This window comes from Acipenser ruthenus, chromosome 10 (assembly GCF_902713425.1).
Source record: "Acipenser ruthenus chromosome 10, fAciRut3.2 maternal haplotype, whole genome shotgun sequence".
Taxonomy (NCBI): domain Eukaryota; kingdom Metazoa; phylum Chordata; class Actinopteri; order Acipenseriformes; family Acipenseridae; genus Acipenser; species Acipenser ruthenus.
The window spans coordinates 32,094,081-32,100,264 of record NC_081198.1 but is presented as its reverse complement, the minus strand read 5'-3'; the positions used below and the strand labels follow the sequence as shown (position 1 = coordinate 32,100,264).

The window sequence follows — 6,184 nt, the reverse complement described above, 5'->3', positions numbered from 1 at the left end:
TAAACAGACGGTGCAGGACAGACAGACGAACAAACACGGTGAGTGAACGCTTTTGCTTTCTTTTACTTTCTCCTTCTCTCTCTCCCGTTCTCCACTCACCGAACACCAACCCTGAGTGCAAGAAATGTGCGTCTATATATACTATTGTGCTGGGATTCAATTACTAATTAATTATTCACTTGAATCCCAGCACGTGAATTAATTACGTGCAACCCCGTGCTACACATTATACACATTTTATCTGCACGTGAAGTGATGTGCCATCCTCGTGCCTAAATATAATTATACACTTTAAACACACGTGAAACACAGACCCGTTTATATCCCGTGTACCAATCTATACACCAACATTAACATACGCACGCATACATACACAAAACACAAAATGCACACAGGGGCGGGGCACTTTGCCACAGTAATTTATTAACAAATAATACATAAGAAAAGTATACATACTAATATATATAAAAGATAAAAAAAGTGTTTGATGAAGTAACTGTGTTAAAAACATTGCATATACCAGTATACAGTACATGCAGATCACTGGGAGGTGTGATACGATTCAAAACAATTCTTTTGTTTTAATATACAATTGCCTTATATGGTTGGCACCTCATTGGGGTTAAGCATTGCTGTGCACAGATGTTCTTTTTTCTAAACTTTTTCTAAATATATATATATTTAAAGTAAGTCAATTTTTGTAAATTTCAAGCAGTTTTATTGCCCAAATAAGTTTATTTTTATTCTTAGTTTGCTTGTGTAGATTTGCAGAATATTTGATAAAACTGAGACTTGCCTAGCATTGGTATGTGTTTAAGAGCCTGCTTAATATTAATTAGCCATGAGGTTTTCACAATGCTCTGTATTCCAACACATAAACACAAGTGTGCAAATAAGTTCTCCTTATGTATTTATCTAATATATGTTTCTACCTTCATAGAGTGTACTGCTTAGTACTGTAGTAAATGTGAAATACTGATTAATGCCCAATTGAAAGCTAATGTTTTTGTTTTTATATATAAATGTAATATATTAGTATTATTTTTGAACATGCCGCGTCTATTGGTTAAACAGTGCTTCTCAGTTTACTGCAAGCAGTTTATATATATATATATATATATATATATATATATATATATATATAAACAGCAACCTGGTTGGCCTTCTTGCCAACCAGGTTGCTGTTGGACAGACAGATTGACACATGCAGCCAGTAAGTAAGAAAGAGTTGAAGAAGCGCGCTTTCCATTCAGTTTCAGTCCTGCACATTCTCAATATAGTGCTGCAGTTCTAACAACAGAATGTACTTCATGGCTCCTACAGTCGTAAGAAACAGAATGTATGTTATCTGAAGGAGAATTGGCTGCTGTAAGAAACAAGCTGGTATTTCATTGTGTTTATTGCAGTTTGTTAGCTTTTCATACTGTTGGTAAGGTAATGGGAATACCACATACTACCCTGCTATATTCTATTTGCAGTCCATGAAAGAGGTTAAGATTTACAGTCACAGATTTATTTTTATTTTTATTACTGTTCTGGATTCAAATCTGCGACTTTCACGACTGCTAGTTTTTAAACTCAGTTAAAAATGGTTTTAAATAGTGTATGGTAGTTAATGTGTATTTAAACATATTTATTTACCACTTTTCATTCACACTATTTTATCATCCTATTTTTAACATCTGGGTTTTAAACCTTTTTTGAATAAACAAACAAACTAACATTCCCTACCCTTGCTGCATAGACAAAGTGCTTTAGTCTTCACTGCCATTTATCTAGCAACTTCCACTTTTCCACAAAAGAAACATGAATAAAGAATAAAGAAGCCAGCGAATGCATGCCTTTCTCGTTATGTAACGTAGCAGTTCTCTCCACTGAGTTTCTTTGGCTAATCTGGCACAACAAGCAGGCAGTAGAGCGAGTGTAATCCGTTGCGACGGCTGCCTTGCTAGCTAATGTTTGCTGAGAGCGAGAACGAGAGGTGAGGAGGCTGCAGCTCATTCAGAGCAAGGCGGAGAGGCTGGTGGTTTGCTTATACAGTGGACGTCTGCTTCTGCAACAGGTAAGGTGAACTTTAAGGAAACAACCATTTGTTTTGTTCTTGTTACGCTTGGTTACCTTCATTCCCTCCTTTTCTGTGCCCTGCATCACCTGACCACTACAAAAGGAATAGACTGAATCCTAAGTTTAATTTCCCAAGCATGCAAACTCAAAAGGGTAGACAAGCAGAATTATTTATGAGAGGTGAACATTCTCAGTACAGCAAAGCTAAGCTCAGCTGATCCCACAGAGGTAAGTGACAATGTGATTATAATAGATTTTTTTTAAAAATACAGTCTTGAACAAAACATTCCTTAATGCAGTGTTTACATTTTCATAAGAAGAAAGTTTACAAACGAGAGGAGGCCATTCAGCCCATCTTGCTCGTTTGGTTGTTAGCTTATTGATCCCAGAATCTTATCAAGCAGCTTCTTGAAGGATCCCAGGGTGTCAGCTTCAACAACATTACTGGGGAGTTGGTTCCAGACCCTCACAATTCTCTGTGTAAAAAAGTGCCTCCTATTTTCTGTTCTGAATGCCCCTTTATCTAATCTCCATTTATGACCCCTGGTCCTTTTTTCTTTTTTCAAGTCAAAGAAGTCCCCTGGGTTGACATTGTCCATAACTTTTAGGATTTTGAATGCTTGAATCAGATCGCTGCGTAGTCTTCTTTGTTCAAGACTGAATAGATTCAATTCTTTTAGCCTGTCTGCATACGACATGCCTTTTAAACCCGGGATAATACTGGTTGCTCTTCTTTGCACTCTTTCTAGAGCAGCAATATCCTTTTTGTAACGAGGTGACCAGAACTGAACATAATATTCTAGGTGAGGTCTTACTAATGCATTGTACAGTTTTAACATTACTTCCCTTGATTTAAATTCAACACTTCTCACAATATATCCGAGCATCTTGTTTGCCTTTTTTATAGCTTCCCCACATTGTCTAGATGAAGACGTTTCTGAGTCAACATAAACTGCTAGGTCTTTTTCATAGTTCCCTTCTTCAATTTCACTATCTCCCATATGATATTTATAATGCACATTTTTATTGCCCGCATGCAATACTTTACACTTTTCTCTATTAAATTTCATTTGCCATGTGTCTGCCCAATTCTGAATGCTGTCTAGATCATTTTGAATGACCTTTGCTGCTTCAACAGTGTTTGCCACTCCTCCTATTTTTGTGTCGTCTGCAGATTTAACGAGTTTGCTTACTATACCAGAATCTAAATCATTAATGTAGATTAGGAATAGCAGAGGGCCTAATACTGATCCCTGTGGTACACCACTGGTTACCTCACTACATTTTGAGGTTTCTCCTCTAATCAGTACTTTCTGTTTTCTACCTGTTAACCACTCCCTAATCCATGTGCATGCATTTCCTTGAATCCCTACTGCATTCAGTTTGAGAATTAATCTTTTATGCAGGACTTTGTCAAAAGCTTTCTGGAAATCTAAATAGACCATGTCGTATGCTTTGCAGTTATCCATTTTCAATGTTGCATCCTCAAAAAAGTCAAGTAGGTTAGTTAGACATGATCTCCCTTTCCTAAAACCATGCTGGCTGTCTCCCAGGATATTGTTACCATATAGGTAATTTTCCATTTTGGATCTTATTATAGTTTCCATAAGTTTACATATAATAGAAGTCAGGCTTTTTGGTCTGTAGTTACCTGGTTCAGTTTTGTCTCCCTTTTTGTGGATCGGTATTACGTTTGCTATTTTCCAGTCTGTTGGTACAACCCCTGTGTCAAGAGACTGTTGCATGATCTTGGTTAGCGGTTTGTAAATAACTTCTTTCATTTCTTTGAGTACTATTGGGAGGATCTCATCTGGCCCAGGGGATTTGTTTATTTTAAGAGCTCCTAGTCCCTTTAACACTTCTGCCTCTGTTATGCTAAAGTTATTTAAAATTGGATAGGAACAGGTCGACATGTGGGGCATGTTGTCCGTGTCTTCCTTTGTAAAAACCTGTGAAAAGTAATCATTTCATATATTTGCTATTTTTTTTTCTTCATCTATGATTTTGCCATTTGTGTCTCTTAGACATTTAACCTCCTCTTTGAATGTTCTCTTGCTGTTATAATATTGGAAAAACATTTTGGAATTGGTTTTAGCCCCCTTAGCAATATTGATTTCTATCTCTCTCTTGGCCTTTCTAACTTCCCTTTTGACTTGTGTTTGCAGTTCCAAGTACTCTTTCTGTGTGCTTTGTTTTTGGTCCCTTTTAAACGCTCTGTAAAGTGCCTTTTTTTGCTGAATATTTTTTTTAATTGATCTATTAAACCATTTTGGCCATTTTGTTTTAGATTTAGATTTGTCTACTTTTGGGATGTAATTGTTTTGTGCCATCCTTTTTCTGTGGATGTTTTCTCTATTTTAATCTACTTCTATTAGTCTCTGTTTCATACCTTCGTAGTTTGCTTTTCTAAAATTGTAAACCTTAGCTTTAGTCATTACTTTTGGGGTTTTAAAAAATATTTCAAATGAGACCATGTTGTGGTCTGAGTTTGCCAATGGCTCTCTGACCTCTGTTTTAGTTATTCTGTCTTCATTATTTGAAAAGACTAAGTCAAGGCATGCCTCCCCTCTAGACGGTGCCTTGACAAATTGCGTTAGGAAGCAGTCATTTGTCATTTCCACCATTTCAATTTCGTCCGTCGTGCCCCCCATGGGGTTTTCCCATTTTATACAGGGGAAGTTGAAATCCCCCATTAGTATGGCTTCTCCTTTTCTACACGCATTTCGAATGTCATTGTACAACAGATTATTTTGCTCGGCGTCTGAATTTGGCGGTGTGGCAGGATAGCGGCAGAGGGAAGACTCAGAGACAGAAAGTGCAGTGAAACCAAAATATTTTAATTAACAAAACACAAATAAAAAGGCATGATGGCCAACCAAAAAGACAAACACAAAACAGGCTTTAAACAAACCCAAAAAAACCCACTCACTCTCTCTCTAACACACGTCTTCTCTCTCTGTTACAACCACTCACCTCCTAACAAACACTCTCCTCCTAACAAACACTCTCCTCCTCATACTGGGTGGGGCAGATGGCCACTGTGTGTCCATATGCCCCACAGCCGGGGCACAACTCTGTCGCAAGCCCTTTTAAAAATAGCTCCCAGCTGTCATCTGCCTCCTCCTGGGCCAGCTCCATTTTCCTCCACCTCATCCTCTCTTCCCCTTTTTTTTTTTTTTTTTTTTTTTAAACAAAACAAAAAAAACGGCACTTCCGCTCTGAGTCTCCAGGGGGCGCTATCCCACTTCTGACACCAACCTGTGGCAGGATAGCGGCAGAGGGAAGACTCAGAGACAGAAAGTGCAGTGAAACCAAAATATTTTAATTAACAAAACACAAATAAAAAGGCACGATGGCCAACCAAAAAGACAAACACAAAACAGGCTTTAAACAAACCCCAAAAAACCCACTCACTCTCTCTCTAACACACGTCTTCTCTCTCTGTTACAACCACTCACCTCCTAACAGGCGGTCTATAGCATGCTCCTATTATTATGCCCTTTGAATTTGTGTCCATTATTCTGACCCATATTGATTCTGCGTTGTTTTCTTTGTCCTGATTTAACACCTGGGCTTCAAGGCTATTTCTTATGTATAGCGCTACCCCTCCGCCTCTTCTGTCCTGCCTGTCTTTCCTATACAGTGTGTACCCCTAATATTATATTCGTCTCCATCACTCTCAGACAACCAAGTTTCTGTAACACCTATCACATCGTAGTTACTTGTTAGTGCAGTAGCTTCAAGTTCTAACATTTTGTTTCTGAGACTTCTAGCATTAAGATAAATACATTTAAAGTGGTCTTACCTGAGTTGTTGCCCTTGTTTTGATGTGGTCTCCCTTCTGTTTTTTTGTTTTCTCCCCCCTTCCTTTCTAGTTTAAATGCTTCACACACACACACACACACACACACACACACACACACACACACACACAGTCGCAGGCAAAAGTATTTGGGTAGTTAAAACAAAAGAGAAAAAACACAAAAAAGTGATTTCTGTAATTTCTAATTGTTCTATTGAAAGATATAAATTAAAGTAGAGATTCAGCTTTATAATAAAACAACAAATTATTACCGGTACATAACATGCATAAAATGAAAATTAACATGCAAAAATTAAT

The 6,184-nt window shown here is 37.6% G+C and overlaps 1 protein-coding gene across 1 annotated transcript in view; it reads left to right on the top strand.

The window, feature by feature from the left end:
* Positions 1 to 1,917: 1,917 nt before the first annotated feature.
* Positions 1,918 to 6,184, top strand: part of LOC117400925 (villin-1-like) — a 34,841-nt gene continuing 30,574 nt past the window's right edge. Inside the window, exon 1 of the mRNA XM_034001288.3 lies at positions 1,918 to 2,062. The gene's annotated coding sequence lies outside the window, so the exon portion shown is untranslated. The remainder of the gene's footprint in view (positions 2,063 to 6,184) is intronic.